The sequence below is a fragment of the Dipodomys merriami genome, unplaced genomic scaffold (assembly GCF_024711535.1).
Source record: "Dipodomys merriami isolate MVZ:Mamm:240054 unplaced genomic scaffold, mDipMer1.0.p SCAF_28, whole genome shotgun sequence".
Classification (NCBI taxonomy): domain Eukaryota; kingdom Metazoa; phylum Chordata; class Mammalia; order Rodentia; family Heteromyidae; genus Dipodomys; species Dipodomys merriami.
The window spans coordinates 16,541,982-16,566,586 of NW_027204270.1; the positions used below are offsets into that span (position 1 = coordinate 16,541,982).

The following is a 24,605-nucleotide window of genomic DNA, read 5'->3' on the forward strand; positions in this document are numbered from 1 at the left end:
CTTTTTGTTCTTTTTTTTTGTCAGTCATGGGCCTTGAACTCTGGTCTTGGGCCCTGTCCCTGAGCTCTTCAGCTCAAGATGAGTGCTCTACTGCTTGAGCCACAGCACCACTTCCTGTTTTCTGGTAGTTTATTGGAGATAAGAGTCTCATGTGGTTTTCCTGCCCAGGATGGCTTTGAATTGTGATCCTCAGATCTCAGCCTCCTGGGAGGCTAGGATTATAGGTGTGAGCCACTGTTACCTGGATCACTTCTTGTTCTTGAAGACCCGCGGTAAAGCACTTCACCTTCCCAAAGCATTACCTCCTCATCCAGTCAAGGTGAGTTCTTCTTTCTTTTGACCTTTGCTGAGGAATTGTACTTAGGAGCCATTTCTGGCTGTGTCTTTCTGTCCTGAGCCCCATGCTATTTTACTGGAGTCTCACTGTTGGTCTTGTCAGAGAGGGGTGTTTCTTCCATCCACTCCTGCTTCTAGGGGGAACAGGCCTCTGTTACCAAAGACAGATTACCAAGAGAGAAAACACTTGGTTTACTAACATGTATATTTCATATACACATGAGCAACATCCAGAAATGAGTAGTTCTCACAGAGGTGGTTTTTAAGTCCAGCTTGAATAGCGTCTCCAGCAAACAACAGTACATTTATCCAGGTGCTGGTGGCTCATGCCTGTAATCTAGACACTCAAGAGGTTGAGATCTGAGGTTTGTGGTTCAAATCTAGTTGGTGCAGAAGAGTCTGTGCGACTTATTTCCAATTAACCAGCAAAAAGCCAGAAGTAGAGCTACTGCTCAAGTGGTAGAGCACCAGCCTTAGGTAAAGAAGCCAAGTGAAGCCGGGTGCTGGTGGCTCACGCCTGTAATCCTAGCTACTCAGGAGGCTGAGATCTGAGGATCGCGGTTCAAAGCCAGCCCGGGCAGGAGAGATTGTGAGACTCCTATCTCCAATAAACCACCAGAAAACCGGAAGTGGCGCTGTAGCTCAAGTGGTAGAGCGCTCGCTTTGAGCTGAAGAGCTGAGGGACAGCGCCCAGGCCCAGAGTTCAAGCCCCACGACTGACAAAAAAAAAAAAAAAAGAAGCCAAGTGAGTGAGACCCTGAGTTCAAGCCCCAGGACACACACACACACACACACACACACACACACACACACACACACACACACACACACACACACACACACACACACACACACACACACACACACACACACACACACACACACACACACACACACACACACACACAGTTTTTAGAGAAATTAAAAGACAAATGAAAATGAATTTGAGTCTTCATGGGTGGCAATTGGGGTGAAGGTAAATAAATCGTAGATAGGATAGTTCAGAAGGCTTGTTCACCTCCTTATCTCTAGATGAGAATGGCCTTAGGTTGTCACCACAGGTTACCCTTTGTTGTCCATGGCAGGATGGGAGTAGTGGGAACAGGACTCCTTTCCTCTGTGTATGCCTGCCTACTTTAGACTAATAGAGAGAAGGCAGAGAGTGCTTCTACACTGGAGTCTTCTTTTGTTCTCTCTCTCTCTCTCTCTCTCTCTCTCTCTCTCTCTCTCTCTCTCTGTGCTGGAACTGAGGATTGAACTTAGGGCTCTCCCTTGACTTTGTCTCTCAAGGTTGGTGCCTGACCACTTGAGCTATACCTCCACTTCTGTTGTTTTGCTGGTTAATTGGAGCTAAGTGTCTCATGAACTGTGATCCTCAGATCTCAGCCTCCTCATTACCTATAGAATTACAGGCCTGAGCCATTTGTCTAGAGCCTGGCTCTGCTCTGGCGTCTTAGTTGCTCAACAGTCAACCCTTCATATTCTGGAGGGGGAAAGGCATATTTTGAGGGGGGCATATTCTGGCTTCCCATGAGTATGTTTGGGTGGAGCTGTGATTTTTTTTTTTTTTTTTTTTTTTTTGGTCCAGTCGTGGGGCCTAAACTCTGGGCCTGGGCGCTGTCCCTCAGCGTTTCAGCTCAAGGCTAGCGCTCTACCACTTGAGCCACAGCGCCACTTCCGGCTTTTTTCTTTTTGCTTATGTGGTGCTGAGGAATCGAACCCAGGGCCTCAGGCATGCAAGGCAAGCACTCTACCACTGAGCCACCTTCCCAGCCCCTGGAGCTGTGATTTAAAGCCCAAACCATGGCAATGGGGAGTCAGATAAGGAGTCAGGCCTTAACTTTGCCCACAAGTGCCAGGATTCTGTGCCTTGCTGAACTGTAGAGATGGATGTGCAGATGTGCCAAGCCATGTCTTTGGAAATTTTCCAGTGCTGTGTGAACAATAGGGGTTTTCATGTCCCCAACTTGTTCCCTATACTTGTGGTCTGGAATAATTGCTGATAGCTCCAGCCACCCTCTCCCCTTCCCTCCTCGTCCTCCTCCTTTTCCTCCTCGTCCTCCTCGTCCTCGTCCTCCTCCTCCTCGTCCTCGTCCTCCTCTTCCTCCTCCTCGTCCTCCTTCCTCCTCCTCGTCCTCGTCCTCGTCCTCCTTCCTCCTCCTCCTCCTCCTCTTCTTCCTCGTCCTCCTCGTCCTCGTCCTCCTCTTCCTCCTCCTCGTCCTCCTTCCTCCTCCTCGTCCTCGTCCTCGTCCTCCTTCCTCCTCCTCCTCCTCCTCCTCCCCGTCCTCCTCCTCCTTCTCCTCCTCCTCCTTCTCCTCCTCCTTTTACTTTGTGTTGGTCCTGGGGCTTGAACTCAAGGCTTGGGTGCTGTCTCTGAGCTTTTGTCCTCAAGGCTAGTGTTTTACCACTTGAGCACAGCTCCACTTCTGTCTTTTTTGGTGGTCCATTGGAGATAAGAGTCTTACAGATGTTCCTGCCTGGGCTGGCATTGAACCATGATCCTCGGATTTTAGCCTCCTGAGCAGCTTGATTACAAGCATGAGCCACCAATAGCCCTGGCTACTCTCTGCTTCTTATGCCTCACCAGGGAGCCCTGATGGGTGGCCTGTTTCAAAGCACCTCCTTAGGCAGCCTTTGCTTTCCAATGGTCCCACCATCCACCTACCCCAGGTATGTGTGCATATATGGGGGGTGGGGGCGGGCAGGCAGGTTTTGTTTTTCTTCCTGAGAAGATTCATATCCTCATTCCGAGGGGGATTGGCTTCCTCTGGGACAGCCTCGTTTCTAGAAGAACAGGAAAGCCCATGACTGGCCAACTCTCCCTCTGCAGGCTCCTGACTTTAATCTTAATCGTGTTCTTCTCCTGACTGTGGCTTTAATGCTCTCAGGGGACTTGCCGTAGGAGGTTTAAGCTTTAAACACTATTTTTCCTCTGCCGATTGATCTTTGTTTTCCAGAACTGAGATTTCTTTACATCAGAAGGAGAAAAACCTCAACCAGCTCCTTCTTCACCTCAAGCTAAGTGAAAACATGTGTAGCCACCCTCCAGTTGCTCATGCCCCACCCCCTGCATACAGACCGTGGATGTGCACGGGAAGATCATTGGATGCAGGGGATGGGCGCATGACTCCTTCTCTCTGTGCAGGTCCCCAGATTTTTTTCTTTCCTTTTTTCACAGCTGTATCCTGCTATCACCCATAGCTATGAGGGCCTGTCTGCACACAATTCCTGGAAGAAGTAGATTTATACATATACTAGGACTGAAATGGTGGCTCAGGCATGGGGTCATGGGTGTGTGTTTACTATGCATAGGCTTATATACCCACTCACACTTATCTGTGTGTGTCCAAAGTGTGCCATCAAATGATTGTTACAGCTGAGAGTGACACATGCTATGTGTCCACATTGTGTACTTTGGGGATCTCATTATCATCCCTACACCCAAGGATGTGGAAAAGGAGGCCCAGGGAGGGTGTGTCATTCTACAGCTGAGATTTTTAAATGTTTCCTCACAGGCTCATGTGTTGAAGGCTTGGTCATCAGATTGTGGCACTATTGGAATCTTTAGGAGGGGGCGTAGGGAAGAAAGTGATGTCATTGGGTGTTGTGGCCTGGGAAGGAAGTGATACCATTAGGGGTGTGGCCCAGGGAAGGAAGTGGGGTCCCTCCAATTGTGGCCTAATTGGGGATATTGGGACCTGACCCATTCTGTTTCCTCTCTGTCTTTTTTGCTTCTCAGCCATCAGATGGTCCTGCCATGGGCTCCCACCATGATGTACTGTGCTGCCACAGGCCCAAAGCAACCTCTTAAGTTATGAGCCCAATCAAACATTATTTATTTTCCTGTATGAGGTTGATTATTTCAGCTAACACTCACACCTTGTTCGTGTTCCCACGGTAGGAAGTAGTGGGGAGAGTGCTGAACTCAGGCAGTGGGTTCCACAATCCATACTCACGACCCTTAAGCTAACTGGGAAATGAATGCCTATTTTGTGCAGGTGCTGTGAAAATTAAGCCAATACTGGCTTAGGCCTCCCTCCACACTCATCATTTTGGCTTCTTCAGGGTCAGTGCCCGTGGCTGCCACCTGCCTTTGCAGCATTTTCTTCTCCTACCCATTGCATTTTCTTTCTCAAGACTGCCCAAAGGCCAACCTAGTTCCGGAGCCGGGAACAGGGAAGCTGGCTGCTCACCCCACCACGGAGTAATCAGGTAGTTCTTAGAATTTCTCCCCAACTTCTAGTACTAGCTCCTTCCTTCCCTCATCTCCTCTTGTGGAGATTACCTTTGGGATAAATATCTTCCCTGAGAGACCCTGCTGGACTAGCCTAGAGTCAGGGCCCTTTAACTGTGTACCCATAATGCGGCTGAGACTGTGCATCTAGCTTTTGGCTCTGCTGCTTCTCAGCTGGATGGCCTTGGGCAAGTTTCTTAAGCTCTCTGAGCCTCAATCGATACCCACTCCTAATGTTAATGAGAGGATCATTGGAGTCTATACATACATGGCGAGGGCTTGGAACAGACTGCACCTTGTACTTTGCTGCTGTCCTTGTTATGCTGTGGCTGTAATCATGGCTGCTGTAGCTGCTCGGTCCTCAGCTTCTCATCACAGCCAAGACCACAGTTCATTTCTCCTTTGGTGCCAGGGCTTGGGCAGTCCAGTACTGGCACTGTGCACCATTGGCTGAGTATCTGAATGTTCCTTCTCCAGTGGGACTTGTTTTCACAAGGAGTGGGATCTGCCCTGTCCCTCGATCTCAGGGGTGGGCTGAGGCTGCCTGCCCTATGCCAGGGATGCAAAGTAGGGCAAGCCTCCCTAGGGGGGTTGCCATGGCAACAGGGCAAGTTCAACCAGCAGAGATACACAGGTTAGCTGGGAAGCATGGCTGCCCGCTTGCCTGGATGGGGAGATAGGTAGCCAAGATGGCTTTCAGAGACTCCGTGACCCAGCCGTTAAATGGGGGCTAAGGTCCACAGGGAAGCAATGAAGGATGGTGAGGGCCTGCCACTCTGGTTGCATTATGGCTATCATCCGTCTTGCGTGAAAGCAAGGACAAAGATATATTGCTGTTGTGATGTTTGTAGTTCCTGCAACACTGCCTGGCACACAGTCGGGCCATCAATAGCCTCCAAATGCAGTCGGCTATGGCAATGCCCCCTCTGTGATGCCAGCCCTCAGAGGTGGAGTCAGGAAGACCAGCCTCAGCGAGGTAGTGAGCCCTATCTAAAAAGAACAACGAAGAAGTCCAGTACAGAATCCACTAAGAATGTGGGGATCTCCACTGTCCCCCCACAGCCAATATCTGGGATTTTCAGAATTGCATCAGAGACCCCTATATGCCACCTATGATTGACCCCAGACCCCCACAGACCCTAAGTATTTCCCACCCTATCTATGTATGATTCCCTGTAGGGGTACCTGGAACTGGGCTCCATCTGGAACTGGGCAGTCATCCTGGATTGGGAATCTTGGATTTGGCAGATCGTAGAATTTGGGACAGGCAGAGAACTTTCAAGATGGTGGTAGTGGTGCGTGTGTGTGTGTGTGTGTGTGTGTGTGTGTGTGTGTGTGTGTGTGTGTGTGTGTGTGCGTGTGTGCCTGTGCATGTGTGTGTGTGTGTGTGTGTGTGTGTGTGTGTAGTGTAAGCACATAGGTTTCCTAGCTCCTTCCTGGGTCTCTCACATCAGGTTCACCAGAGAGCATGGCCTGGTATTTGGGGTTCTGACAAGTCCCCAGGATTCTGGCAAGTAGAGAGATGTAGGAGTATTTTCTTCTAGGCCACAACCTCTAGAAGTTGGGGGGACTTTACGCAGTCTCTCAGCCAACCGAGAGTTGACCACTTCTTGTACCTAGGGATTCTGGGGCCTGAGAGGGAACTTTAACAGGCCGGGTTCGAATTGGTAATCACTGCCTGCTGCCTCATCTTCTCTATGGATAATCCTGGTGCTGCTGCTCAGGCCTCTCCTTAAGGCTGAAGGTCACATGATGCATCCCTGGGTGGGTTTCCAGTCCCACCTGAGCCTCTCCTCTTCCTGAGCTGAGGGAGGCTGGCCGTCCCTAGGCCGTGGCAGGAGGACATTAGCTGGTACTGGAAGCTTGCAATGACCCTATTTTCATCCAAGGTACTCCTGGTCGCTCCCCAGGTCCCACTTTGGAGGGAAGGTAGTGGCAGTAGCTTACATAATGGGGAGCAGGTTACGTAAAGATGTAACAGCCCCAGTGGGGTTGGGGAACAGAGCAGTTTTCAGCATCCAGTAGATTCTTGTCCTCCCCTTTTCCCAAGCAGGGCCAGTTTGTACATCTAGGATGAGAGAGAGCTGGAGCCAGGGTCAGGCCAGCGCAAGCAGGGACCCTCAGTCAGAAGCTGTGGACTGGGGCTTGGGTCTTGCTCTCTCCTGATTGGATAAATCCCTTCCCTTCCTTTCTCAGAAATGGAGAAGGGCAGTCTGAGCAGACTTTGGGGTCCAGACTCCAGCAATGTTGGGGCCTCTCACCTTGGGGAGGACATTGCTCTCTGGGTCTATTTGCCCACAATGGGCTCCAAATTTAGCTTTAACTGGAGCCAAAGTGCTTGGATTTTAGGGGGCTCTGGAGACAGGCAGGAGATGGAGCCAGTACATCTCACCCCCTACCCTTTTCTGTTGCCTGGAAGGGATTCTAGCTGAGATCAGCCACACCTCCATACCACACCCTTAACAACAATGACAGCCATTGCTGTCTTCCTCACAGCCAGATAACAGCATCTCAAAGTCTCATAAAAGCCCTATGAAGTCGATACTTCCATGATCCCTGTTGGTACTCATATGGTTGTGGTTCAGAGAGGGCAAGCGATCTGCCCAAACTCACACAGCCACTACATTGCCAAGCTGGGGTTTGAATCCATGCTTGTTATACTCCAGCACCCATGACATGGAAAATCTGAACAGCTTTAGCCTGGTTCTCTCCAGAGACCAGAAAAGCAGGAAAGCCCAGATGGCACACACAGCCCTGTTCTGTGGTCTAGTCTTTGAGGGATGTCCAGCCCCCTCACTACCCACCCCCAGCCCTCTCTGGACCCCTTCCCCACGTGTTCCTTGTGTGCCACCCACACACAGTGGCCACAGTGGCATCTGTGGAGTGGGCTGTGTGGGAAGCTGGCACTGACAGTCCATGGGCTCTCGTATTTTTAAACTCTGGCTCTGGCCACCCTCTGCAGTTGGCACAGGCAGCAAGCGCTGAGGCTTCTTCTCTGGGCTCTGTGGACTCCTGAGTGTCACAAGGAACCCGCCACGCTGGCAGGGTTGATGCTTGGCTCTGTGTTATGTCCCAGAGTTGCTGGGAGCCTCAGCAGCCGAAGCAAAGCTCTCTGATGCAGTGAGCAGGTGCAAGGCTGTGCCTTGGAAGAAGAAAACCAGGAGTAGCTAGCAAGGGTCTGGGAGAGGGGAGAGGTAGAGAGGGAGGAAGGAGAGATGGAGGAGGGACAAACAGAAGGCAGGAACCTTCACTGCAGGTGGGAGGCTCTTCGGGACCTCCGAATCCCACCTGTGAATTTCAAGATGGGGGAAACTGAGGTCTGAGAAGGAAAGCATCAGATCCTACTGCAAATTGGTGGCAGAACCGGGGCTTGAACCCAGAACTCCTGACGACAGCCAAGCAAAAGCCATTTTGGACTAATTTCCTATCCTGGCTCTCAGGGGAGGGCTGGTCATGGGGACTGTGCTGCGGGGGGGGGGGGAGGGGGGTATTGATCTGCCTTGTAGGGAGGCAGGGGAAGAGGAGGAGGCCCCAGACACCCAGTGCCTCCAGTTGGGAGGACAGCAGAGGTTTCATAACCAAGGCCATTCTGACAGCAGACGGAGGCCTTGGGGACCCCTGACCTCACTCCAGGCCCCGTTGCTCGTGGGGTTGTGTGACGCTATCACAGGAGGCTGTGGGGTCTCAGTTTCTTCATTTAGCACAGAGGGATAATCTTTAGTACTTACCAAGTACTCGTTTTAGCTTAACAGTGGTACGCTCTTTTTTTTTCAGATGGGGAAACTGAGGTGCAGAGAGATTAAACATCACTCTGCTGCTAAGTGGCAGGACCTGAATCAGTCTCCAGCACTCTGGGGGGGTGGGGGTGGGCAGGGGTTAGCAGTGTCCGGTGCCTTCCCCCAGGGTTCTAGCTGCTCTTCCGGCAGTGAAAGGACCTGTCACGGGACAGGCATGTGATGGGGCTCCTTGGACCCTTCTCTACCTCCTCCTGTGGCCTCCCTGGGAGAAGGTCTAGGTCCCTCTCCAGACTTTTATTGTTTTGTTTTGTTTTTGATGCCAGTCCTGAGGCTTGAACTCAGGGCCTGGGCGCTGTCCCTGAGCTTCTTTTACTCAAGGCTAGCACTCTACCACCCAAGCCACAGCTCTACTTCCGGCTTTTTTTGGTGGTTAATTGGAGATAAGAGTCTCACAGACTTTCCTGCCCAGGCTGGCTTTAAACCATGATCCTCGGATCTCAGCCTTCTGAATAGCAAGAATTACAGGCGTGAGCCACCGGCACCCAGCCCAGACTCCTGTTTGTCTTACTGTCACTCATTCTGGCCTTCCAGGACAGACATGATCCTCTCGCTCATACCTTTGAATCCTCTTGTGGCTCCCACGGCCCTCGGGGCCAGTCCAAGTGGCACAGCTTAAATTCAGGGTCTTGTTAGAACCCAGCCCTCTCTGTCCCCCCAACCTCCTCTGTGGACTTTCTACTGTGGCCACAGCCCTCCCTGTGTAGGCCTTCTTCCCCTCCCTACTTCCACTCAGTTTAGCCAGTTCTAGCCACCATTCTCACCCAGTCCTTGAACTTTTTTTTCTTCCTTGTTTTGGTTGGTCTTAGGACTTGAACTCAGGATCTAGGTGCTGTCCCTGAGTTCAAGGCTGGTGCTGTTCCTTCCCACTTTGAGCCACAGTGCCATGTCTGGTTTTCTGGTGGTTCATTGGAGATAAGAGTCTCTTGGACTTTCTTGCCTGGGCTGGCTTTGAACTGTGATCCTCAGATCTCAGCCTCTTGAATAGCTAGGATTACAGGAGTGAGCCACCAGTACCTGGGCTTGTTCTCCCTTTGAAAGCAGTTCAAAGGTTACCACTTCTGGGAAGTGCCACCTCTTGGTGTTCCCTTTGCCTAGGGTGCTTCTCACTGCCCTGTTTTTCAGCATCCCGAGCTCTTCTCCCTAACTCACCTGAGACGGCCCTGGGGGTCTTAGAGGAGCCACTCCAGCTCCAAGGATGGGCACCGTGAACACTGGTGGCAGGTTGACTGAATCAAGCTAGTGGACTGGGAGTTGCAGAGGATGGGAGATAAAGAAAGCCTTGTCTGAGCTCAGGCCCTGGACTAGCTCCATCCAAATTCCCTCACTAATGTGGAACCACTGGCCCACAGGTGGACAGCCACAGAATCAAGCTTCGGTGATCTCAGGTAAGTCCCCTAACATTTCTGCTCTGGTTCCTTGTGTGTTGAAATGGGCTAGCAGTATGGCTGGGGTCATGAGTGAACTACATCAGAAACATAGCCTGACACCCTTGTTTCGTTCCACAGTGTCAGAATTTATGGAATCATCAAAACTTATAAACTACATCAGTGTCATTGGCATTAATTCATCAGTGACTAACTTGTTGGTAGCACAGGTTCTTTTATTCCAACTTGAATTGCTAATATTAACACTCAGAGTATACATGGTAATGTGGAGATTTCAGGCTGGCTAGGGAAGTGTTAAAGTGGCATTTGAAGTGGGGTGATACAGGTGCAAAGGGAAGGACTGCAGTATGAGGGCAGATACTGGGTAGGAATCCAATCACAGAGCTGTCAGAGCTGGGGAGGCCCGGTGGTGTCAAATGAGGAGTCAACCCTAGGTACAAGGATGGCTGGAGTACAGGGCTGGTTTCAGGCACAATGGAGTCTGGGTGTGGAGCTGATTCTGGATGGTGACAATCTATGTGGGTTGCACTAAGAGCTGAAGTCTCAGGAGAGTCTGGAACTGGTTGCATTTCCATTCTTGACCACCCGTTCGCTGGTCGGTTGTAGTGTCCTTGTGGGCTGCTGTGTCCTAGAGCTAGCTTATCTTCCTTTTCTATGATTCAGGTGAGGGAATTGCGCAGGTCATCAGGTCTGATAAGTCTGCACGGATGGAATCATTTATTGGCACAAATGCATTATTTATGTTTGTGCCTCGTGGTGTGCTGACAGATGGTAGTTGTTTACTTGCATAAACAAGATGTAAAATCATTCTGTGTGGACACACACTCAAGATGCAGTGGCTCAGGCGACATTTATTCTTTTACAAAATGGAGTGGACTAAAGCTAGGCCCTGCCTAAAAGCTACTGTTCTGCCTGTCCCAGAGCTGAGAGACCTGAGTTTAAACCCCAGATCCCTCATAAATATTACCTTGACACAGTGTTATGAAAGACCCTTACTGTACACATGCTGCAGTTTCCTGAGCATGTGGGGCCAAGACCTGGCAGTAATTTCTAGGAACGGAGCGAAGAGAAAGTAGCTGCTACCGAGGAACTGAAAGTGTGCTAACAAGGTCTCAGCTGACAGTGTACTGAGTGAACAGTACCACCATTGACTGAGTTCTCATCATACACCCATTGAGTCTGGATCAGCCCCTGTGCCTGCCCAGGCTCCCACATCCACAGACACAACCCCACTTGTATGGAAACCATTTGAAAAGAAATTGTGTCTCTACCAAACACGTACAAGACTTTATTTCCCATGTCACTCTTCTCTAGCAACTACTCACACCGGGTTGGGATTTATAAGTACTCAAGAGTATATGAGAGGACCGTGAAGGTTATAAGCAAATGCTACAGTGTGTTCTAGAAGGCCCTGGGGATTCCATGGGGGATCCTGAACCCATTCCCTGCAGATACCTAGGAACGACTGCAGACACCACATGGCTGTGTGTCCTGTTTTATGGAAGAGAGAAGAAGGAATTGCTGTGACTCTCTGAAGATCAGGTAGAGAGTAGTGACAGAGGCAGGATTTAAATCTGAGCCTGTCTCCAAAGCCTGCCTCTTGAAGCACTTGGTTTGACTGCCATGGAGTGGGGAGAGGACAGCATAGGGTGTTGGGGAGAAACGGGGCCATTTAGGAGAGTCTAGAGAGCTGGCCAGGCTACTACTGTCTTGACCTTACCACGCTCTTGATCTCGAGCATCACTGGAAATCAGCCAAGCCAGGCCCCAGTGCCTCCCACACTCAGTACGAATCTTATGAGTTTATACAAATTGCCGAAGAAAAATTACACATGGTGCTGTAATTTCTGAATACCAGCCTGCCACTTGTAGCTGCAGGGGGAGACACGGAAGGCTTAGGGAAGGCGTCAATAGCTCTGGGATTGCTGGGCTCTGAGACTGGAAAGGGAGACAGTCAGACAGCTCTGACACCACCTCCATTCAGCAGCCCAAGGAGGTCCTGACCCAGCCAGGGCTATTCAACAAACACGCATATTCCTTCCTACATCTGGAGGCCCCTCTAGAAGCTCATCAGTGAGCTAACTCTTATTGGCTTCTTCTGAAGCTCAGAACTGGGCAGAAGGTCTTATCTCCTTCCTTCCTTCCTTCCTACAACCACATCCTTGTTTTATGATGGTGGAAACAGGCTCAGAGAGGTTAAACAATCACTGAAGGTCACCCAGTTAGTAATTAGTGGAGATGATTGGGGCGGTGTACCCAAGCCTGTAATCATTTGTGTGTTCATATGTGTGTCTGTATGTGGGTTTAAGAGTTTACACAGGAGCTGGGAAGTTGGCTCAGTGGTAGAGCGCTTGCCTTGCATGCCTGAGGCCCTGGGTTCGATTCCTCAGTACCACATAAGCAAAAAAAGAAAAAACTCGGAAGTGCGCTGTGGCTCAAGTGGTAGAGCACTAGCCTTGAGCTGAAGAGCTGAGGGACAGCGCCCAGGCCCAGAGTTCAGGTCCTACAACCGGCCCCCCCCCCAAAAAAAAAGAGTTTACACAGGCCCATGGGCTCAAAGTTGTGTTATGTTCTGCATTTTTGTGTGTGTTTGCAAGTGAGTGGCAAGTGTTTCGGTATCTTTGTTCACAGGTATTAGCATACATGTGTGTACATGCTAACGTACTTTGTGTGTTTCTTTGTTGTTGTTGTTGTTGGCAATGGGGCTTGGACTCAAGGTATGGGCACTGTCCCTGGGCTTTTCTTCTCAAAGCTAATAGTGCTCTAGCTCTTTGAGCCACAGTGCCACTTCTGATTTTTTGATGGTTACTTGGAGATAAGAGTCTCATAGACTTTCCTACCTGAGCTGGCTTCAAACCACAATCCTCAGATCTCAGCCTCCTGAGTAGCTAGGATTACAAGTGTGAGCCACCAGTGCTCGACTTGTGTGTCTCATTTTTTGAAGGGCATGAGTGCCATATATTCTAGGGAATGGGGACACAGGACGGGCCTTACTTATTATTATGGTTGTCTCCCTCTATGCCCTCCTAAAGAGAGCATTTCTAGTCCATGTGACTTAGAGATTCCAACACATCTGACTTAATTGTGGGACCCATGTATAGCAAATCAGTCACTGTGATTATTTGGCTCCTCTAAGCCAAGCAGCTCCTGTGGGTAGCTCAGTGGTCTGAAGGTGTGGGCGTGGTCTCTGGGAGATGATCTTGTACTTAAGAACTTGAATCCCTCTTGCAGCCTTCTACCTCCCTCCTCTGGGCCACCTGGGTGAGGGCTGGAATCTTTTGTCTGTCATTCATTAGTTCAGGTCCCTTTTTTCCCTTCTTCTTTCCTTCCATCTTCCTGTCCCTCCCTCCCTCCCTCCCTCCCTCCCTCCCTCCCTCCCTCCCTCCCTCCCTCCCTCCCTCCCTTCCTTCCTTCTTTTTTTTTGGTCTGGTCGTGGGGCCTGAACTCTGGGCTTGGGTGCTGTCCCTCAGCTCTTCAGCTCAAGGCTAGCGCTCTACCACTTGAGCCACAGCGCCACTTCCGGCTTCTTTTTCTTTTTGCTTATGTGGTGCTGAGGAATCGAACCCAGGGCCTCTTGCATGCAAAGCAAGCGCTCTACCACTGAGCCACTTTCCCAGGCCCCCTTCCTTCCTTCTTCTTTCCGGTCCAGGGATTGGACTTGAATTCAGGGCTTATGTGTTGTCCCTGAGCTTCTTTTGCTCAAGGCTAGTGCTCTACCATTTGAGCCACAGCTCCGTGTCTGGCCTTTTATGAGTGGTTTATTGGAGTTAAGGGTCTCATGGACTTTTCTGCTTGGGCTGTCTTTGAACCGTGATCCTCAGATCTCAGCCTCCAGAGTAGCTAGGATTATAGTTGTGAGCCATGGCACCCAGCTTCAGGTCTATTTTCTGTGTCACAGTCTCCTCTGTGACACAGAAATAATGCCACAGTGGTCTCTTGGAGGATTAAAAGAGTTAATTCATACAAAGTGTCCGGGTCAGTCCTTGGCATGAGACAGGCTGCAGTTGCAGTCATTATGCAGAGATGGGTACGTGTGACCTGGTTTTGTTCAATGAGAATCTGCCCTGAGACTTCTGTTGGCACCGCTGGGGCGGGGGGGGGGGGGGATACCTCTCTCCATTGGGACAGGATGTAAGCCTGGAGTTGTTGGTGACTGAATGCCACCTGTGCAGCACATATAAAGCATCATAGAAGTTGTGTGTGTGTGTGTGTGTGTGTGTGTGTGTGTGTGTGTGTGTGTGTGTGTGTGTGTGTGTGTGTGTGTGTGTAAGCAGGGTCCCCAAGGACATCACCAGAAACCAGCAGCTTGTCCATTTCACCCACAAGCATATCTGAGGTGCCTCCTCTCCTTCCCCTGTGAAGCTCTTGCCACGGGACTGTGCCTCCTCTTGGCTGTCCTGTCCCCTGCCCAAACGGCTCCTCTGGTGCTCACCCTCTGAGGCCTTGCTGGTGCCGCCGATCGCCTGAGTAGCCGAGAGGTCTCCAAGGTCCTGCTTCTCATCCTTCAGTCTCATCCTGAATGGAGGACCATCAGCCATGGGGGGACCTTTTGATGAGGCTCCCGGGCCTTTCAAATGTCAAATGGGCTTTTTGGCCCCAGGCCCCAGGGCTGGGCTCTGCCATTGGCTGGAAGTCCTCAGCCCCCAGTCAGTATTGGTGGGCTGAGGTCAGAGCCTGCAGCCGAGGCTCAGGGACAGTGGCTGTGTCCTCTTTTTCTTTTTGGTTTAGTCGGGGTGTGGGGCAGTGTGGGGCAGGGCCAGAGGCCATGTTTCTGCCTGTTTTTCTCCAGTGTGCAAATTTTTAGCTTCCTGATTCTTTTCCCAGCATGATCAGACCCTTCCTGCCTGGCCTTCTGCCTTCCTCCCCATTGGCTTGCGTTGTCTCTCACAGCCTGCCCTCCCTCCTGCCCTCCACCCCAGGCCTCTCCAAATCTCCTCACCACTCAAAGTCCTCACCGCCTCTGGCCTGTCCATCTTCTCCTAGCCTTGCAGCTCATCCATGCACCCACACCCCGAGACTCCTGTCCCTGTCCCTCCCCATGGGCTCTCTAGGTCTCACTACCTCCTGGTTCTTTTATAGCTCTGCCTGGGACAGCAACCTCACACCTGTTTCCCCTCCTCCCTCCATCTCCAGCAGGTGGCCCGCTGCCAGTTGGGTACAGCCGGGTTGTCATGGGAACCGCTGAGCAGCTTAGGAAGCTGCCATAGATCTAATCACAGACTGTGAGGCTTCAAGGAACAGCTCACTTTCTGGACTAAAGACCTGTGCTGACGGCTGATTAAGTGAATGCTGGAGGGGGGAGGGGGCAGGAGGAGCTGCAGGAGTTGGGCAGCCAAGGCTAGGCCAGGCCCTGACCAGCTCTGCCAAGCCTATTTGTACCTTACCAGGCCCTCTAGGACTTTCTTGACATCACTGATACTGCATTTGTTCTCTCCCTGTTTCCCTGTCACTTCATTCATTCCTTCATTCCTTCACCAGGTACCTCCTATAGGTCTATGTAGGGGTAGTGAGGGAGACATATTCTTGCACAGATTCTTGCACAGATATCTGTCCCTAGTAGGCCTAGAATCTCTGGCGAGAGGCCTTCAGGGCTGGGGAAGGCCTGAGGTGGGTAGAAGGCCCCTGTGGGTTGGGCACAGTGAGGGGTCTAAGGACGGCTCCTACAAGTCCAGGAGCCATGAATAAAGGGAGGACTAGGAGTTTGTCATCCAGCCAAAGGCGAGGGCCCTCCTGACCTTGGGGCTCTGTCTCTGCAGAGGACCCTGAGCTTCTCCTTTGGGTGTGGACTCACACAGGCTCTCAGAGTGGGCCGTCCTACAGATGTGCTGTGAATGGGCTGGAGGGGGGACCCCAGTCCTAGAAAATAATCCAGAGCTCACAGTGTCTAAGTCCTCTGGAGCTGTGTGTTGGCTGGAAGCGGGGCTGCTAGGAGGAAGTGTTCTGACCTGTTAACACTGCCCCCAAATGTGCAGCCAGCAATCCTGCGTCACAGTTCCCCAGGCCCAAAGGGGCTGCAGCTTGGCCTCCTCTTACACTGCTCCTGGGGGTAGTAGGCATTTGGGTTCTCTCTGCCAAGCCAGAGTTCATTTACATATAATTTGCATGCATTTGCATCTGGCCTGATAGAGCCCAGTATAACATGCAGAAAACACATTTTCCTCTCCAGGGTACTTGCAGCCTGAACCACAGTCCAGGTACACAGGGATCAAAGCTCTAGATTTTTTCTTTCTTCCCACCTCAGATGCAGAGCTTGGCCCCCAAGTTAGCAAGGGCAGGAAGCCTGGATTCCTTTCCATTCCTGGCACAGCTACAGGCTCACTGTGTGACTTGGGCAGGTCACCTTTTCTCTCAGTGTCTGCACCTGCTTTGGGTGAGTCTGTGGGGGTGGTGATGTACTGTCCCTCATTTATCCATCCATCTGGTTCATGTGGGCTGCCATCAAAGTGTGAGGCCCTCTGTTCTAGAACACACAGAACCAGCCATGATCACTGCCCTGTGGGAAAGCATCATCAAATGACCACGCAAATAAACGTACACTTGTCACTTTGAGAAGCACTACACAGAGACACTTGTGGTTCTATGTGGGAAATGAGGATTTTTAGCTGAGATGTCAAGTAGATGTTATTTAGGCAAAGAGGGACCTGAAGAGGTTTCCAGGTAGAAGATTGATGCACTGGTGACTTTGCTGAAGGCTACCTGGAGAGTGGTATCAAGATTGATTAGACAGAAGGGTGGGGCTGAGTCCTGAGCACTTTCCTGCCATATAACATAAGGCTTTTTTAATTAGTTTAATTAATTTATGAAGACAGGATCTTGTACTGCAGCCCAGGTTGATCTCAAACTCCCAATCCTCCTGCCTTTTCCTTCCAAGTGCTGGTATTATAGATGTGTACCACTGCACTTGACCTTTAGAAAGTTGTCTTTACTGTAGTGATGCTTTTATTCTGAGAGCAGGGCAATTGAGTCATAGTGGTGTGGAGTTTGTATGGCCTTGGAGGCACCCTAGTGCCACTGGGCAGAAGGAGCTAAGCTCAGGGAAGGGTGGAGAGGAGGGTTGTATCCTCTTATCCCCTGTCCCCAGGCACAAGAATTCCTTTGCACCTTTTAGAAGCACCCAGTTTTGTCTGCACATAAGTATTTGAGGTTTCTTCTAACATAAAGGCAGGGAGAACACTGGGAAATGGCACCCACTTCTTGGAGTGTGTGTGTGTGTATGTGTGTGTGCGCGTGCGTGCCTGTTTCTCACCAGACTAAGCACCTCAAGGACAGAGCTTTGTCTGCCAGTGTTCTCAGAGCCTAGCAAAGGCCCAGTACACACTCAGTGTTTGTTGAACGATGGCCAGGGACCAGTGCTTTATGCTATATATTTTGCTTTCCTCTCCCCACACTTGACTTGGTTTATGCCCAGCTGTGTCCTTCACAGAACCCAGGGCACACAGTTGGTGCCGCATATAGGTTTATAGCTTATTCCCATAGTTGGTCCCTCCTTGTTTAGTAGAATCCAGCTTCGTCCTCCACGTGCAGCTGCTGGCCTCTGGGGTATAATGGCTATGTATTTCTCCTTGCCCACATGTCTCGCCTTCTTTGCTAAGCACTGTGTTAAATGGCTGTTCTGTCACTCAAGTGCACAAATATTCCTTTCAAAATTATTATGTTCACCTTTTGTTGGTAGAACATGCCATAATAAAACAACCCAGCCTCTTATTCACTGTGAGTGTCTGCTGTTTGCTTCCTCCTTCATTGTGGTATTAAGGCCCAAGGCCTTGTCAGATTTCAAGTAACTGCTGGGCCAACTGGGGGCTGGATCCAAGGTCAGCTCCTCCTCTCCCCAGGGGAATTGATTCTGGGTTAGCCTGAACTGACTCAGGCAGAGCAGTCATTACGGCTCACCATCATTATTTTCACCATTGACACCAATACCAGCATCACCACCACCATCACTGCGATGCCATCATCTTTGCCACGATCACCATCAATGACCTTACCAGCCACCATCACCAATGTCACCACCACCATCACCATAACCATTATTACCATCACCACCATCACCATGATTGTCAACATTTTTTCCACCACCACCACTATTACTACCACCGTTTCTATCTTCACCATCATGATGACCAATACCTTCATTACCATTTCCATGATTCTTACCACCATCATGATCAGCACCACCACTATTACCACCATCCTCACTATCATCACCAAGATTCTCACCCTCTTCACCACCATCACTATTATGATTGTTATCATCTCCACCATCATCACTATCTCCGCCACCATTACCACAATCATCAGCACCACCAAGATTGTCACCATCACTCCAAACCACTGCTAGTATCACTGCCATCACTACCTTCTCCATCCTCATCACCATTCCTATCTACACAGCCATCACCACCACTAAGAATTTCTACTGCCATTATCCACATCATCATCTCCATCATTACACAAGTAAAGCACATTATTAATACTATTATTAACATTTATTGTGATCTTTACCTGTAGTAGATGTAGAGCTTAGCATCTATGTGCATGGTTTCATTTAATCCCCCAAATAACCTTAAAGGCAATTACATTTTTATTCTTATTTTACAGATGGAAAAACCGAAGCTCAGAGAGGCTAAGAAACTTATCACCACAGAACCAGTGAATGGTGAGTTTTTTGTTTTTGTTTTTTTACAAAAACTGAAGTCAGCAGACATTTTATGAGAACTTATTAGCATGCAGGTTATGGTACATCCCATTACTAGTGACAAAACTGAGTGAATTTCTGGACTAGAGAATCTTTACAGCTTTCTGCAGGAAATCAGATGCAAAGTTAATACTAAGCAGGCTAAAGGTGTCTTAAGGAGACGTAACCAAAGTTCCCTGAGGGTCATGGGAAAAAATGGACCCATACTTAGGGGAACCTATATCACACAAACATTTTGATAAAGTTATGTTCTAAGACTTTTATTTTTGCCACCAAAGAGCTTATCTTTATGATAGCCCCACGAGTACAGAAACTCAAAAGAAGACTCGCTGTCACTGTAAGTCCACACATATAAGCCTCGGGCCAATGTTCTTGCTGCTTTACTTTCCCAAGCTGCCACTTTGGTTTCCACTGGAGGGAAGGGGAGAAAGCTGAAATGCAGGAAAGGAAGAAGTCAGTGAAGGCTGAGGCAGCTTGCTCATTCTGGGAGTACTCCACGTTGATCAAGAATGGAAGGGAAAAGCCCAGGCTAGGACCCTCTTTCCTCATCTAGTTTGTACAGAAGTTTGTGAGAACAGAGGTTAGCCCTCCCTTGGTGCCTTCCAAGGGGACCTGCAGGCAGTGGGGAAAAAGGGCTGAGAGGCTCTTACTCCTGAGTCCTTCAGGAGTTCACGTTCCCCCTGGCTGGAGCAGGGGAAGATCCCAAGCGTGCCGCTGGGTCTCTGATCTATCATCAGCAAAATGGTCCCCAGCATTTCAGCCTAGCCTTCCTCTCGGAGTGGCAGACAGGTGCTTTTCCTGAGAGGCTATGGCAGGCAAGAGGGAGAGCTGAAGGATTTGAGGCTGTTTGGTCTGAGTGATAAATGTAACTCCTACCTTTTGGCATTCTCTCAAAAGACTGCAGCAAAGCCTTCAACTTGCCTTTTGAAGATTTCTGAGTATGAGTCTGAGGTTTCTTTGAATGTGACTCACGCTGAGGTTGACTTGAAGAAGGCAGCCAGACAGCCTGGCTCTGAGAGTTTACACTTGACTCCTTCGTCTGCTCATTCCACAAACAGTTTTGACCTCCCACGAAGATCTAGGCATTGGGCTGGGAAGGGGAGTCAGGGTATAAAACAAATAATTGTGGATTCTGTTGTTACAAGCATGAAGGGAAGACGAACAGGACTCCTTTAGCTACCAGAAGGGAAATTAAAAAAGTGTTGAGCTGTATCCCCAAAGAAACAGAGGCTACTAAGAACACACAGAAGTGTATACCTAGCTGGGCACACTGCCAGGCACAGAGTTGGAGATGCTCCAAAGTCACCTGGTGAACGACTAGATAAGGAGGGAAGGACATCCAGCCCTTACTCAGCTTCACCTCTTCAGTTCTCACTGCTATCAACATCCCTGGGGAGATTAAAAAATTCCAGCCTGTTTCCCCTAGGGTCCAGAGGTTCAACATTTTAGCTTCTCTGCAGCTTCACTGCAGCTTTACTGCTTGCCTGCCTGGGATGGACTGGCCACTCCTGAGGGCCTCTTGTGGACACAAAGACCAAGACCACCTCTCCCTGGAACCTACCGAGAGGGCTAGGATCATGGCCATTAGAGCCACTTGGATCTTGATTCAAATCCCAGATTTGGAGCCAGCAAAGCAGGCAAGACTAGAGTTGTTTCAGAAATGCAGCTATACTAGTTCCAGTGGCATCTGGGCTCCAAAGCTCGGGGTCTTTCCATGATTGCAGGCTGTCCCTTCCCTGGGGTTGTACAAAGAGGTGACAACCACCAGGAGGTAGGAGCATTCTTAGAAACAAAAATGGCTCCAGGGGTCACTGGCTCCTGGCTAGTGGTTCTCAACACTGCCACCCACAGGCCTTTTGTGTTAGTGCACCCAGGCAAGTTCCTGGTCCAGGAGATCTCCAGCTAGTCTGGGATCCCAGGATGTAGAAGATAGGCCTAGGAGTTAAGATGCTGTTGTGTGCTCCACCCACAGAGGCCTGGTGGGCAGCAGGGAAGTTCCTGGGCACCTGAAGGCTGCAGGGGAAGGTTTATTGCCACCTGTTGGCAGTGGTATGCATCTCTGGAAACTCCTGAGCTGAGGCTTATCCTGGATGAGAGGCAGGGTTATAGCCATCCAAGCCACTTGGTTCAAGTCCAAGCTCTGCTACTTTCCAGAAGGGCAATGTTAGGAAAGTCATGTGACTCCTAGCACTTCAGTTTCCTTATCTGTTACAGGCAAAGTGCTTATCAGAGTGCCAGGTCCAGAGGAAGTTAATATAAGTCATTCTCTTGCCAGCTGGCCACATTTTCATCTCTGACAACTTCTGGCCAGTTCCTCCACTGTACTTTTCAAAATGCCTTTCTCTACCTTGCTGATGGGCGAAGGTCTCATCTTGCCAAGTGTGGTGGCACATGCCTGTGGTCCCAGCAACTCAGGAACTAGAAGTAGGAGGATCAAGGTCTAAGGCAATATTAGCAGAAAACCTCATCTGAAAAACAGACTAAAAGCGAAATCACTGAGTGCACAGTGGAGTGTTTGCCTAGAAGCAAGAGATACTGAATTCAATTCTCAGTATCCCTCTACTCTTCCTTCTTTTGCTCACTCTGTTCTGCCTCTTGTTGGGCCTCTCAGTGTCCAAGGGTGTGGAACTATCCGAAGTAAACGTGTCTGTCTACAGGGATGGTAGTCCAGCCATCTCAAGACTTCTCTGGCTCTCCTGATGGGCAGAGGCTGGCTCTTGGCTTCTGGCTTCTAGAGAGGGTAGAAGCTCTTCACATGTTCCTCTCAAGAATGTTCCTGGAGGATTCCTGGATTCAGAGAGCTTGAAGGCCACTTCATCTATCCTTTCCTGCACTCACAAGATGTGACCTTCGACATGTGGGGTCACGGAGTCCCAGTCAGGATGGCTACTTGTTCAGAGTCCTTCTGTTTGGAGAGCAACTTTTTTTTTCTGAGCCAGACTCAAATTCTCTTTCCATCACATTGGCTGTTGGGCTTTTTTTTTTTTCTTGGATTCCAGGTCATAGAAATCTATCCTCCTGAAAATAATGAATAGCAATTCCTGGTGCCACGGCTGCCATGGCAACATCATTCCAAATTTCCTCCCAGAGGTGGAGGAAGAGGCCTGGGGTGGAGGTGGGGGGCTGGCTCCGATGGGGCTGGAGTCTACTGGGCTTAGGCCAAAGGGGTGACATCACCTCACTGCCCTCAAGGAAGCCCGGGGGCTGGGCCCAGAGTGGAGGCTGTCACTGGCCACACTCAATTTGGTGCTGATGCTCCTGAGTAAAGAGAAGTATCCAGATTTTCACTTAAAAAAAAAACCCAGAAGATGAGAGGCACAGCTGAGCCCTGGTGCATACTGAGCCACCTCAGAGGGGAGGGATCGCTGAGGAGACAACATGTCAGGCCTTTTTTGAAGTTCCAGACAGGGAGTGGGAGAGCGGAGGCTGCTGCTGGTGAGTGACAGGCACAGATGTGTTGTGACACGCAGGCTAAGCAGAGTGCCTGAAGAGGAGAGCAGGCCAGAAAAGGGCTTCTGCAGGTGTGAGGGGTTTCACAAAGACAACTCTGGGCTCACAGGCCAAATACACATATGTATACATACATAGATACACAAGTAATAAATTAATTAAGATGTCCACACCAGACTCCTGCTGCCACTCAGCCATTATTTGAGTCTGCCCTGTCTGCTCAGAGAACTACATGAAAAAACAACATTAAAAACCAGGCACTGACCAAGTGTTTTGGAGAGATGGAAGGCCAGTGCCTCTGTCCTTGGTGCTGAAATACTGCTAGTCCCCTGTGCAGTGCAGAATCCCGTGAAGGGGTTAGGGCGTTGCTTAATACTGTGACTCCCAGGCCTTCACATCTCAACTGAATGAGGCAGTGCCTGCTTTCTAGATGCTTAAAAATTCTTTTTGGTTAAGGAGGTAATATTAGCTGGGGGAGTGATTGTGTGTATCTTAACCCTAGCCGGCCTCTATTCTGCCTGGATCACTATTTGTCAGTGAGATTATTATTATTATTTTTTTGTCAGTCCTGGGGCCTGAGCTCTGGGCCTGGGTGCTGTCCCTCAGCTCTTCAGCTCAAGGCAAGCACTCTACCACTTGAACCACAGTGCCACTTCTGGTTTTCTGATGGTTTATTGGAGGTAAGACTCGCACGGACTTTCCTGCCGGAGCTGGCTTTGAACCATGATCCTCAGATCTCAGCCTCCTGAGTAACTAGGATTACAGGCATGAGCCACCGATGCCCGGCTGATATTACTTTTTTACTTTTCAAAAAGAAAATAATATTTTGATATTCTCACAAACAGAAAAAAACCAAAACCCCCTATGACACATATTTCATACTAATGGTAGATTTTTATAAGCTATTACTTGTTTGTTTGTTTGTTTATTCATTGTGCCAATACTGGGGCTTGAACTCAAGGCTCAGGCACTGTTCCTTAGTTGTTGTTTTTTTGTCCCTGAAGGCTGGCTCTCTATCACTTCAAGCTATAACTCCACTTCTAGCTTTTTGGTGGCTAATTGGACATAATAATCTCACAGACTTTCCTGTTCGGGCTGCTCAAACTGATCCTCAGATCTCAGCCTCTGAGTATCTGGGATGACAGGGATGAGCCACAGCACCTAGTGTAGTTCTCTTATTTTTTACAGCAGTAACAAATTTCCCCTCATTCTGAGGGTTTCTGACTTTCTCTCTGTAGTCCTCTTAGGTCCACTGGAGCTAAGCCATTCCTCCCCTTGCCCCTCAGGCCTGTTGCTTAGGGACTGGAATGGTCTTAGTTCTGTTCATGTGTTCTCTGTCCCCACATGTAGGGATCTGGGGCTGGTTGAGAAGGCCCTATTGTGGTATTTACTCTTCTAGATTCTTCCCTTCAGATGGGGCCAGAGGATTCCCACCTCCCTCAGCTCAAATGCTGTGGGAAGGTGGGGGGGGGGTTCTTCCTTTGCATCCTCCTCTTATCTGATGCCTGAGCAGGTAGCTCTGGGACCATGAGGAAGTGTAGAGTGAATAATTATGAGCACAGTATTTGGAGGAAGACTGGGTTCAAATGCTATCTGTGGGGAGCTGGGAGCATAGCTCAAATGGTAGAGTACTTGCCTAGCATGCAGAAGCCCTGGGTCCCATCTCTAGCAAATCCTGACTCTGTCTTTTGCCAGCCATGTGAGCTGGGATAAGTGTTTCTGCTCCTTGAGCCTCCATTGTCTAATATATAAACATAGACACCACCATGTAAAATGGCTGGTTGTGAATTCATACACATGAATTTCCATATGAAATTCTTGGAGTTCTGCAACTATTTATGGCTCTCGGCGGGCAGAAATTGAGTTGGAAGCATGTGGCTGAAGGCAGATGTGGGAGGTCAAGGAAGAGCAGGCTGGACAAGCAGACTGGCTTGCTGGGCACTGATCTCTTATGCCACCTCTCCCTGGTGCCAGATGTCCCAGGCAGCTGCACGAGGAGGAAGGGGAACAGCTTGGGCTGGAGGAGGTCCCTGAGCGAGTCCCCGACCAGCAACTCGGCTCAAGACCACAAGGTGAGCTGCTGCAGAATCAAAGTGTCATTTGAGTTGTACCATGGCATCTCTTCCCCATGGGCAATGAGTCTAGCCATTGGCTTCTGTGTAAAATGAAGAAGAAAAGATTCAAGGAGTCACAAGACAGTGTCTGGATGTGGGAGCCCAAGAAATCAGCATCAGACACTTGTGTGTGTGTGTGTGTGTGTGTGTGTGTGTGTGTGTGTGTGTGTGTGTGTGTGTGTGTGTGTGTGTGTGTGTGTGTGTGTGTGTGTGTGTGTGTGTGCATGTGCATGTGCATGCAGGCTCCAGTACTGGGGCTTAAACTCAGCACCTGCACACTCTCCTTTAGCTTTTCCACTAGCACTCTATCACTTGAACTACAGTTATACTTCTGGCTTTTTGGGGTTAACTGGAGATAAAAGTCTCATGGACTTTCCTTCCCCCAGGCTGCCTTTGAAACACGATCCTCAGCTCTCAGCCTCCTGAGCAGCTAGGCTGACAGGCAGGAGCCACCAACGCAGGGCCAGTGGGAGTTCTGATTCTGTTTTCTGCCACTTTTATGACATTGGCCCTTAGAGCCTTGATTTCTTCACCACCCATTGGGGGGCGGGGAAACATGAGAAAATCTACTACGTGATATATCATGGTCTGTGAG

The 24,605-nt window shown here is 49.8% G+C and overlaps 1 protein-coding gene across 5 annotated transcripts in view; it reads left to right on the plus strand.

Annotated features, from left to right (window-relative positions):
- Pla2g2c (phospholipase A2 group IIC) overlaps nucleotides 1-24,605 on the plus strand; it is a 247,216-nt gene that overhangs the window by 48,560 nt on the left and 174,051 nt on the right. For 2 of the 5 annotated variants that reach the window (XM_070037761.1, XM_070037762.1), the window contains exons 1-3: nucleotides 9,654-9,752; nucleotides 18,350-18,407; nucleotides 23,871-23,968. The gene's annotated coding sequence lies outside the window, so the exon portion shown is untranslated. Of the gene's footprint in view, nucleotides 1-9,652; nucleotides 9,753-18,349; nucleotides 18,408-23,870; nucleotides 23,969-24,605 lie in introns of those variants that run through there. The other 3 variants (XM_070037767.1, XM_070037763.1, XM_070037768.1) reach the window with 3 other exon arrangements.